Source organism: Theropithecus gelada, chromosome 2 (assembly GCF_003255815.1).
Source record: "Theropithecus gelada isolate Dixy chromosome 2, Tgel_1.0, whole genome shotgun sequence".
NCBI lineage: Eukaryota > Metazoa > Chordata > Mammalia > Primates > Cercopithecidae > Theropithecus > Theropithecus gelada.
In genome coordinates, this window is record NC_037669.1 from 39,908,076 (window position 1) to 39,921,012 (window position 12,937).

Consider the following 12,937-nt stretch of genomic DNA (forward strand, 5'->3'; position numbering starts at 1 on the left):
CCAAATCTCTCTCATCACATAATAGTTGTAGGCATTTGTTGAATTACCTAAAGTACAGTATTTTACTTTCACCTTTCATACATTCAAAAAATATATTTTCTTAATAATAGTTTAATACATCAAAAAACATTCCAAATGTATATCAAGCTATTTAAATATTTTTGGTGAGCTGTTGTACCATGTTATGAAAAAAAAATACTGAAACAGTTCATATAAAAATACCAAAGTAGCATTCTACTCCCCATTCCCAGTTCTAAATAGCTTCCAAAGATATTCAAAACCACTTATTGACCAGCATAAGGATTGCTAACCCAACACACTTTATCAACATCTTTGCTCTCCTTCATCAGGAATCATTCACATGTTATACTCTATCCCATTCCCTTAAACTTGCATTATTTGTATGTCAATGAAATCTATCTCAAACAATTTCTTTTTCAAACACACATCCTAGGTTACTCTATCTTCCATTGTTCTTTCATATCTTTCTTATCTAAGGAAACTATTTCTTTTCTAACTTTTTCATTCCACTCAGGACCTAAAATACAACCTTAACCATAGCTGGTAAGCAAAAAGATAGCATTTCTGCTGTATACCAATATCAAAAGAAAGAAATGCCATCAACCTATAAAGTACCTGAAAGGACACAGAAAGGCCTGGCAGACTCCTGCAAGTCTCTACACCTGACCTCCCTCTGATTACATCCCTTTATCAATCAGATACAGGAAAATTTTTCAAAACTAGTTCTTAACAGTGTTTTGGTTTTGTTTAACTACTATTCTTGCCATATTATTTTCTATTATGTGTCACTGTAAGTATATAGATATTTGAACTAACTATGGCTTCATTAGGCTTTTGTAGGATAGCCTGGGAACCTATTTGTATTTACTTATTTACAAAACTTACTATGGAAAAATACTTTCTAAGTTCCAAAATAATTTATGAACTTTTAGAATGCAATCTGTTTATCAGCTAAAGCTTTTCCGTATAACAAAATAGGAGGAGGAGATATGCCTAAAATATTACAATTTTAACTGTTGTGAAGATAGAGTATCTCCAAACAATTTCATAAGAACCTCTTAAAATTAACTATGGAAAATAAAATAGCAGGTAATAACTACGAGTCCTGCCATTAACTCCATTTCTGCAAGGGATACCATACATTTTCAAATACTGATTAAATTCTAGTTTACAACTTCATTAGTAACGAGCTAAGTTTATAGTTAATAAGACAAGGAACATGCCTAAGAGAAAAATATCTAGGCTTACCTCATTTTGTTGCATGTTGCAGAAATTATGTTTTTTTTACAAATTGAAGGTTTAGAGCAGCCCCATGTTAACCAAGTCTATCAGTGTCACTTTTCCAACAGCATGTGCTCACTTCATGTCTCTGTGTCACATTTTGGTAATTTTTGCAGTACTTCAAACTTTTCATTATTATTACACTCATTATGGTGATCTGTGATTAGTGAAGGCAAACTTAACAGATTAATATTGTGTGTGCTCTGACTGCTCCACCAACCAGCTGTTCCCTCATCTCCCTTCCTCTCCTCAGGGCTCCTTATTTCAGACACAACGATATTGAAATCAGGCCAATTAATAAGCTTATAGTGGCCTCTAAGTGTTCAAGTGAGAGAAGAGTCACCTGTCTCTCACTTTAAATCAAAAGCTAGAAATAATTAAGCTTAATGAGGAAAATATGTCAAATGCCCAGACAGGCTGAAAGCTATGCTTCTTGTGCCAAACCGCCAAGTTGTGAATACAAAGGAAATGTTCTTGAAGGAAATTAAAAGTGCTACTCCAGTGAACAGATGAATGATAAGGAAGTAAAATAGCCTTATTGCTGATACGGAGAAGGTCTGAGTGGTCTGGAGAGATGACCAAACCAACCTCAACATTTCCTTAAGCCAAAGCCTAACCCAGAGCGAGGCCAGAACTCTCTTCAATTCTATGAAGGGCGACAGAAGTGAGGAAGCTGCCAAGTTTGAAGCTAGTAGAGGAAAGATGCCCTCTCCATACCATAAAAGCACAAAGTAAAGCAGTAAGTGCTGATTTAGAAGCTGCAGCAAGTTATCTAGAAGATTTAGCTAAGACCATTGATGAAGATGGCTACACTAAACAACTTCTATATGCCATTAAGAATATTCATGATTCACAGGAACAGGAACACGAGTTTGGAAGATGATACCAATCCTCCTGGATGATTTTGAGGAGTTCAAAATTTCAGTGGAGGAAGTCAGTGCAGATGTGGTAGAAATAGCAAGAGAACCAGAATTAGAAACAGAGCCTGAAGATGTGACTGAACTGCTGCAATCTTGTGATCAAACTTGAACAGATGAGGAGTTGCTTCTCATGAATGAGCAAAGACAGTGGTTTCTTGAGATGGAATGTACTCCTGGTGAACACACTGTGACTACTGCAGAAATGAGAACAAAGGATTTAGGATATAATCTCAGCTGATAAAGCAGCAGCAGGGTTTGAGAGGACTGATTCCAATTTTGAAAGTTCTACTAAAATGCTATAATGCCTGGGGTGCTGGCTACTGTAGCCTCAGCTAACCAGGAGGCAGAAGTATGATGATCACTTGAGCCTAAGAGTTTGAGTCCTGCCTAGACAACACAGTGAGACACCCATCTCTTTTAAAAACTAAAACAAATATAATGCTATCAAACAGTATCTCATACTACAGAGAAATCTTTCGTGAAAGGAAGTCAATTAATCCAGCAAACTTCATGGTTGTCTCATTTTAAACAATTGTCACAGCTACCCTAACCTTCAGCAACCACCACCCTGATCAGTCAACAGCCATCAACACTAAGCAGCAAAAAGATGACTATTCACTGAAGGCTCAGATTATTAGCATTTTTAAACAATAAAGGATGTTTTAATTAAGGTTGTTTAGACATAATGCTACTGCACTTAATAAACTACAGTATAGTGTAATCATAACTTTTATATGCACTAAGAAACCAAAAAAAAATTGTGCGATGCGCTTTATCATGATGGTCTGGAACCAAACCCACAATATTGTCAATATATGCATATATTAAATAACATTGTCCCAACTGATCACAGTTACTTATAATCAAATCCATATTGGTATTTATATTTGCCTCATCTTCCTCCCTCTAAAAGCTTGCTTAACATCTCCCAATCCTCTCCCCACAAAAGAAAGAGAGAGAGAGAGGAAAAGAAAGAAATGAAAGAAAGACCGGCCTTTAGAGAACCTGGCAATGCCGTTCAAATAGGGCATGTCCAAGTCCACCTCCTCAATGAGGAAGAGTACTGTCAGATTAAGTGGGTCAATTCACAAAGCAGTCCACTTAGCATTTCTCCCCCACAAAGTTCTACTAGAAGAGATGCTAACTGGGCTCTATTAAATAAAAGCCACTGGAATAACACAATCCTGTACTCACAGTGGGTCTACCATTGGGACTTGGTTCCTTTACCACTGCCTGAGAAATAAAATAAGACTGATCCTCTTATTGGTGGGTCGTGGAAGAACATCTTAGGACATCCAACGCCAAAGCAGTGTGTCTCCCACACTGCTTACTCATTATTTGCAGTGTCAAAAGTAGATAAGGACATTAAAGTAGGAAACAATTTCCCTTGAAACAGAACTTTCATCCTTGGGAAATATGTACATGCCTAACTGCCCTTTTTAAAATGGTCTTTGTCATCTCCTACTGTTAACTACCTGACTTAATGATATACCAGGATAGGACTCGCCCAAGTCTGCTAGCTGTGACTGCTGGTGAATTTCTTTTTTATACCATACCTCTACAACCTGCAGAAGCATTTAACACATACTCATTAAAAAAAAAAAAAAAATCAGCGGAAACTTTAAAAGGTTTGATGTGAATATATGCAAGTAACAAGACGAAGGTTCCACTGAAGACTTTCCTGAGCTGTGTCCCTCCAAGATTATGTCCAACACAGCCCCCAAGTTCCATGTACTTTCATGCATCCTAGATGAAATTGTAATAAAAGTTAACTACAAAACAAAAATTTGTAGTCATCCTTTTTTCTCACCAATTTCCATTATAAAAACTGAAACTATATACCCATGTGAAGAGTCCCACAGAATATAAGGTTTTAATACTTAATATGTGCTAGCAATAACTTTACAGATCAATAATGTCAACAGAAAGCCATCTGACCTATTTCCCTTAAGGTGTTACTTAAATTTCATGATGCCCCCTAAATTTAATCAAGAAGAAAAATACTATTTTCCTTATCTTAAGACCCTCATACACACACCCTCGTCACAAACTTTTGTCCTAGGTATCTCTAGTATCCACTAAAGAGTAAAGCAAACACTAACGGAGAAGAGAACAGTGTACCTGACCATCCAGTACCATGAAAAGATGAAGAAATGGTGACTCTCAGAGGTCAAGAGCAGCCAATTTCATTAAGATCTCCATCAAAGCAGATGATGCAGCACCTTCCTGAAATAAACTGTGACCCATGTAGGCAATACGCACCATTATTTACAAATAAGCCTGAAAAACTGAAGTGCTGAATTGAAATTTAAAACAGAATATATCAGTTTTATTCAACTTTTCAGGTAGGGTAAATATTCCAAATATTCTAACCAACAACATAAATGGACTCCAAAAATTAAGCTGGCACTTAACAGTCTTAGGTTTTAATGGCTCACACCTATAATCCCAGCACTTTGGGAGGCCAAGTGGGAGGACTGCTGTTTGAGCCCAGGAGTTCAAGACCAGCCTGGGCAATATAGCGAGATCCTGTCACTACAAAAACAAAAAAAACTCTTTTTTTAAAATTAGCCAGTCATGGTGGCACACACCAGTGGGAGGCTGAGATGGGAGAAGTGCCTGAGCCCAGGAGGTCAAGGCCACAGTGAGTCATGTATGCTCTCCACTACTGGAGCCACTACTGCACTCCAGCCTGGGCAACAGAGCAAGACCCTGTCCCAAAAAAAAAAAAAAAATCCAGATTCATGATATTGCTGGGAGAGTATAATACACATTCTTTATGGTACCTGTCCAGTCTACATACATAAAGCCTAATTAACTACTAATTTTCTATTTTTTCAGCTTACGTTTTCATTGCTACGTTAATAGTTAACATACGTACACACATCTCTCTTCTCTGAAAATCTCTTTCCCCTCCCACTGGGTAAAGTGCCTGAATATGTTCATCTAAGTATTTATCAAAACAACAACAAACTCCCTACCTCGTGAGAGAAGCAGATATTATTTATACAAATAACTGCTCCATTAGATAATAACTGAAGTAAGAGAGACAAAAGAGAATGGTGGGGCACAATTAAGTCCATAATGGAGTATCTAGAATCCCATTAGGGGAGGTCCCTCCGAAAAAGTGGTATTTCAGCTGAAATTCTAAAAAGTGTGAGAGGGTAGCGGGAGGAGGGAAGCAATGGGGTGGGAAGGGATAACATTAATGGCAGAAGGCATGTAAAAAGAAAGATCTTGAAGGAGTTTAACAAATTGAAAATAAGTGGACAGTCACACAAGACTACATATTGTATGATCCTGTTCATATGAAATGTTCAGAATAAGCAAATCTATAGAAAGAAGATAAGACTCACTAATCTACCTGGTTGTCTAAGGCAGGCAGTGCATGTCAGGAGATGGGGAGTGACTGCCAATGGATAGTAAGATTCTTTTGGGGGCCAGGCATGGTGGCTGATGTCTGTAATCCCAGTACTTTGGGAGACGGAGGTGGGCGGATCACTTGACACCAGTAGTTTGAGACCAGCCTGGCCATTCCTACTAAAAATACAAAAATTTACCTGGGCATGGTGGCAGGTGCCTGTAATCCCAGCTACTTGGGAGGTTGAGGCATGGGAATTACTTGAACCCAGGAAGCAGAAGTTGCAATAAGCCTGGGTGACAGATCTCTTCTGGAGGGCTGTTTTTTAACCTACAACAGTTCTCAGTTTGTTCTTAGCAGAACAAAACATCAGAGATCTAATAAACTAGAAACAGCAAAGAACAGAAAAAAACATAGTGAAAAATTAATTGCAGGGAAGAAAGGAAATCATAATAGTGAATGCAGAGGGAATCACTTAACAGATTAAAGTAATTCTGGAGAAGATGATAAATGTGAAGAACAAAGATGATCCAACATAAGGATAATTATTGTTCCAAAAGTAGATGCCACACATGAATAGAAAATTTCCTTGAAGCTTTCCTTGAAATTGAGAGCACTATCTGCAGGGCAACAAGGTACAATGTATGCAAGAACTGACTCAGGATGATCAAAGTACTGTGGTTAAACTGAAGGATAAAAAAGAGTCTACCAGGCCTCCAAACAGAAAAAAATTAGTCATCTAAAAGTTAGTCAACCTGAAAGGCAGGCTGGGGAACACATGGTGCAGAGACGCAGAAGATGTTTGTAGAAAAACCAACACACTAAGTTATGAAAAAACAGGCCAAACTTCTAACACTGTTTGGCTTATGACCTTGAGGAAGTCAAGGAATGTCCTTTTTAGGGCTTAGTTTCCCTATCTGTAAACTGAAAGGACTGAATAAATACGAAATTTAGAGCCCCTTCAGCTCTGAAAGTACGTTGGACGGTAGCCAGATTAAGAGGATAAAAATGTCAAACACTGGGTTTTACACCTTACTTTTCCCCTTCCAGCTCTTATTAAATCATAAGTTGGGAAGAAAGAATTTATTTCAGACATTCCTCCTACCCCCAAATATACCTATCATATTTCATCTCACAAATCAGCAAATATTAAAAAATAAACACTCAAGGTGTTAACAAGGGATACAATAAAACTAGGCGCTCTCAAATATGATTTTTTAAAAGCCTTAAAATTTTCCCCAAATATCAAGCAAGGGATGTTAGGAAAAAATAATCACTGAATAAAGGAGGAAGAGTTACTTGTTAGGGGCAATGAGAAGGCATCTGCTGAAGCAAGAGCAGTGAAACAAAGGATACAGAAGAGAAGTGGGGTAGTTTATAATCTATAGAAGTTGTTCTCAACATATAAGCCAAAGAGAACCTGTAAGGATTTATTACTGCAAGGGGGTCTGCAAATCCACACAAAAATAAACCACTGCTGGAAACAGAGAAATAAGCAATGCTAAAATAAACCACTGCTGGAAACAGAGAAATAAGCAATGCTATACCACCAAATACACACACACACACACACACACACACACACACACAAATTTTTTGTTTGTTGGTTGGTTTTTTGGAGACAGAGTCTTACTCTGTTGCCCAGGTTAGAGTGCAGTAGTGCCATCTAGACCCACTGCAACCTCCACCTCCCAGGTTCAAGTGATTCTTATGCCTCAGCCTCTCAAGTAGCTGGGATTACAGACATGCACCACCACATCTGGCTAATTTTTGTATTTTTAGTAGAGATGGGCCTTCACCATGTTAGTCACACTGGTCTCAAACTCCTGACCTCGAGTGATCCACCCACCTCGGCCTCCCAAAGTGGCTTACAGGTGTGAGCCACCGGGCCTGACCCACATTGATTTTTAAATATGAAATCTTGAAGTATAATTTTCCTTAAAAGCAGCGGGACAAAAAATTAGCCAGGCGTGATGGCATGCACCTGTAATCCCAGCTACTCAGGAGGCTGAGGCAGGAGAATCACTTGAACCCAGGAGGCGGAGGTTGCAGTGAGCTGAGATCGCGCCATTGCAATCCAGTCTGGGCCACAGGGCAAGACTCTATCTCAAAAAAAAAAAAAAAAAAAAAAAAAAAGGCAGCAGGAGCAGCCAGGCACGGTGGCTCACGCCTATGATCCCAGCACTTTGGGAGGCCGAGGCAGGCGGACCACTTGAGGTCAGGAGTTTGAGAACAGTGTGGCCAACATGGTGAAGCCCCGTCTCTACTAAAAATATCAAAAAAGTAGTCAGGTGTGGTGGTGCACACCTGTAATCCCAGCTACTTGGGAGGCTGAGGCAGGAGAATCACTCGAACCCAGGAGGCGGAGGTCGCAGTGAGCCAAGATCACGCCACAGCACTCCAGCCTGGGTGACAGAATGAGACTCCATCTCAGGAAAAAAAAAAAAAAAAAAAGCAGGAGCAACAAAAATGAAGCCCTATTCTTTGACCCAGTACTTCCCTGTCTAGGAATACGGCAAAAGAAAGTAAAAAGAAAATGGAAGAAAATAATTGATTTACAAAGATATTCATTAAGGCATTATTTACCACATCAATAAATTAGAGCCAATCCAGATGTCCAATAGCAGAGAATCATAAGGTAAACTACGATACACTCACAATGAACAGAATATTATGTACTCATTAAAATTACATTTTCCAAGAATATTTAATGGTTTAGGAAAATATTCATGACACAAGATTACATAAAAAGGCAGAGTATATAGCTACAAATTGCTATATACTGTGATCCCAATTTTGAAAACAAATGCTACACAAACACACCAAAAAGTAAACAGGAGTTTTCTCTAGATAGTGAGAATACAGGCAAATTTTTATTTTCTTTTTTGTATCTCTCTGTAATTTCCAAATTATCTACACTGAGCATATAAAATGTTTTAAAGATAAATTTGCTTGAAGTTCTAAAAAGATATTCAAAGATATTCTCTCCAAAGAAGTATTACTGTCACTGGGTTCTAAAAAAAAATCCAAGTATGCTTACAGAACACTTCGAGCTAAAAAATCAGCAACTATTTCTTGAATAATTTATCCTTAGTTCTAAAATTGAGTGTAATCGGCAAAGAGATGAATTGAGTGCCTCATTCATAGTCAACGTTTATTCTTCAATTAGGCATTGTTATATTCAGTACACAAAAGAGTGACAAGAGAATAATTTGGCTAGAGCACGACTTACTGGGATGTATGTTTAAAAGATTTCATAAAAGGCTGTATGTTTATTTAGACTTAACTATTATTAACTACTATGTGACTGTCCATTTAAATAACAATTAATGAGGTATTATTACTATTTAATAGATAAAAGAAATGAAGAGACCAGCCTGGAGCCTCATCATACCATAACTAGAACCTGCTGAGGCAGATTTACCTCATGAGAAACTTGGCCCTTACCCAACAAACTATCTGAAACTTTCCAGACTATGCCACTAAGGCCATAGATCCGTCTAGCCTACAAGAGATTAAAAGGCCTAAATCTATCAACACCTCATATCCTTGTTTACCTAAGTCTCCACCAGAAATACTAGCCTCTCTCACTTGCTGTTAACTGTCATGCCCCTACTACTCCACACATCCCTCTCATCTGAATCAACTCCTCAACTCTACCTCTTCTGTGATCAGCAAACTCCACTTTCCAGCCTTATGGAAAACATAACTCCCCCAAATATGCTACTTTAATAAATCCCACAGAGGCTGATGTTATTCAGTTCCTCCACACGTCTCAAAACCATGTCCTTGCAGGCCATGGTGGGGCAGAGGTTGGGAGGATGGCATGGTGAGGCTGGGCAGAGACAGGCTGGGGCAGCAACCAGACATGGTCTCCGCCAGTGAGCAGCCGCAGCTGCAAGGAACTCACTATGGCCCTACCCCCGCCACGGCTGCTCAGACACAGGTTTGACTTCTTCAGCAAAAAGGTAGATTCAGAAAAGCACCCAGGAAAGCTGAGCCTCAAAGATCAGACATAGGCACAAGTGTTGAAGCATACAAGAGAAGTGCTTTCATTCCTCCTGTGGAAGAAACAGCCTTTTATCCTTCTCTGTATCCTATAGGGACTCTCATAAAACCTTTATTTTTTACTGTTGGGTTTACAGGCTGTGCATTTGGATCAGCTGCTATTTGGCAATATGAATCACCGAAATTCAGGATCCAGAGTTATTTTGATGATATAAAAGTTGATGGTTGGGATAGCATAAGACCACAAAAAGGAGACTTCAGAAAGGAGAATAACAAGTGGTGGAATAACCTAAGCAATGGCCAGTAGACTGTGACAGATTATCACAGGTGCAAACGAATGTCGTTGTATTCTGTTGATACAGAGTACCATCTCTGCAGCGGACAATGATCAGATATTTCACATCTAATCCAGCCTCAAAAGTTCTTTCTTTTCCAGTGTTGCTGTCAACATTCAGTTATTTCTCCTTATTTCACACGGCAGCAAATATCTATGTTTTGTGGAGCTTCGCCTCCAGCACAGTGAACATTCTGGGTCAAGAGCAGTGTTATTATCTGCAGGTGTTATTTCCAATTGTATCAGTTATGTGTGTAAAGTTGCCACAGGAAGATAGGGACCATCACTTGGTGCATCTGGCACCATCATGATGGTCCTTGCAGCTGTCTGCACTAAGATCCCAGAAGGGAGGCTTGCCATTATTTCCCTTCAGATGTTCACATTCACAGCAGGGAATGCCCTAAAAGTCATTATGGCCATGGATGCAGCAGGAATGATCACGGGATGGAAATGTTTTGATCATGCGGTGCATCCTGGGGAACTCTCCTTGGAATATGGTATGTTACTTATGGTCATAAACTGCTGTGGAAGAACAGGGAGCCTCTAGTAAAAATCTAGCATGAAATGAGGATGGATGGCCCCCAGAAAAGGAGGTGGCTCTAAGTAAAACTGGGATTGGACAGTATAGGTGCATCTGGTCCGTGACGCCTGAGAACCATAGGAGCACATTGGCCCTAGAGTGACCACGGCTATGCTTTGGCTTGAAAGACATCAGCATCTGGCCTCCCAGTGTTTTCAGCTGTGTCCCCCAGTCTGTCTTTTAGAAGGTGAATTATGACAAAGTTGTGAAAAAAAGGTTTATATCTAGTTGGGAAAAAAAATCACATCCTCCTTGTTCCCTATTGCCATTTCAGAACCATTATACTTTCTCAGTCATCCAAAAAAACTCTGCTCACTTGAGGTCCTCCTAGGCTAGTTTCTTCCCTATCAGCTTCTAAATGTTGGGGTTCTTCTAGGCTTGGTCCTAGACTCCCATTCTCTATCTTCTGTCTCCATACTCTCCCCAGATTAGCTTATGCATTCCCAGATCTTTAAATACATGGTATTTATCCAAATTGTTACCATTTGAGAGCTGTTGGTTCTCAAATGTATTTCTGTAGACCTGACTACTCTTTCAACCTTTAGAGACTCCTATATTCAACTTCCCACTTTGGAGTTACACTTGTGTCTCATTTCCCTGATTAAAACTCCTTAAAGGCTTCAGCATCTTTTACAAAACCCTGTAAAATCTAGTTTCATTCTGATACCATGCCATTCTTCCCTTGCTCACAACCCTTCGGTCACACTAGGCTTCTTTCAATTTATTGAATACACACAGCATTTTGCCACCTCAGGACTTTTTCACATGATGTTCCCTTTCCTTACAATATTCTTTTACCATCCCCATCCCTAATCCCTTCCTTTTTATCCTTTATGTCTCAGCTTAAACCTCACTTTTTCAGAGACGCCTTCTCTAGGACAATCCAATCTGTTATTATATTCACAGTAACCAGTTCTTTTCCTTCAAAGCACTTAATCACAATTTTTAAATAAGTAAACACACAATCATGTCCTGACCATATTAGTCAAACTGTATCTTCTGTATGAATCAAAAACCAGTGAACAAATGTACTTACTCACAACCACACAGCTAACGAATGGAAAAATCAAGATCTGCCCAATCTTAATCCAGTGTCCAACACACTATAAAAACTTTTCCTAACAAACTCTGTTCAATACACTATAATAACTGTTCCCAACAAACTCATCTATTACTGTCTCAAACATAATGTAACTAGACCTAATAAGTCTTATTGTAAAAGAGTATGTTAAAATTCAAAGATATCGCACAATGTAAAAATTACATGGACCAAAGTGCTAAGTATTCAATGGTAGGTCTGGAATTTCAAAAAAGGTATAAAATAATTTTTATATCAACACTTCTTGAAATATTTCTAAAACACATTCTTATCTGAGTAAGATGCAAACTAATTTAGCAGATAGCATTTCAAATTTTCATTAATAAAATAGTTGTATGGAATGAAACATAGAAATCTCTAGAAAAAACAATAATTACATTCCTAAATTAGCCCACCAAAACCCCTTTAATACTCATTAATAGGCTTTAGAACTAATAATACAAACTTGAATCTGGGTCCAGGAAGCAAGGCCACGGAAAGAAGGCCCGTGAAAGAAGGCTGAGGATAAGAAAGGAGGGTAAGAACTCATTCTCAAGTCCTTGGGTAGCCAGGACTCTGCTACTTCCTAAGCCTTTTTTCCCATGGCCCACCTCATGTATTCAACAGGGAAGTAGAGGGACAGAGGGTGAAGTAGGAAAAGAGAAGGAGAAAACATTTAACAAGCAGCACAGTGTTAGGCATGTGACATACCGATTTTACTTACTCCCACCAATCCCACAATGCAGTTACCATCATCCTCTGTTTCACCGGGAATATTTAAATCTAAGCCTATATTCTTTCCACTACTTCTTAAGCAACCAGCCCTAAGTAAGTACATACTTAGCTCTTTAATGCACTGTCCATGAGGAGATAAGACATATCTGCAGTTTTTGCTAGTTTTTTAAATAAACAGTAAGAGCTCAAATATTTGTTGGATAAATGACTGAAATCAGTAAATGAATGAATGAGCAAAATAACTCAATTTCTGTGACTTTTCCTAATCATTTCAGACTATAGTGATTATTCCTCCCTCTGGATTAACACTTAATGTCTCTATTTATGTTGCCCTAGTCACTACATGAAGCTACTGAACACTTAAAAGTGGCAAAGTTTGAATCAAAACATTCTGAAATGCATAACAGATTTTAAGGACTACATATTGAAATGTTAATATTTTTATATATTGGGGTAAATAAAATATATTATTAAAATTAACTTCAGGCTGGGCCCAGTGGCTCACACTTGTAATCCCAACACTTTGGGAGGCCGAGGCAGATGGATCACAAGGTTAGGAGTTCAATACCAGCCTAGCCAATATGGTGAAACCTCATCTCTACTAAAAATACAAAAATTA

At 38.6% G+C, this 12,937-nt stretch overlaps 1 protein-coding gene and 1 pseudogene across 3 annotated transcripts in view; one reads left to right on the forward strand and one right to left on the reverse strand.

Annotated features, from left to right (window-relative positions):
• Positions 1–12,937, reverse strand: part of GSK3B (glycogen synthase kinase 3 beta) — a 260,978-nt gene that overhangs the window by 185,259 nt on the left and 62,782 nt on the right. The window lies entirely within an intron of this gene.
• Positions 9,405–10,532, forward strand: LOC112618596 (annotated as a pseudogene).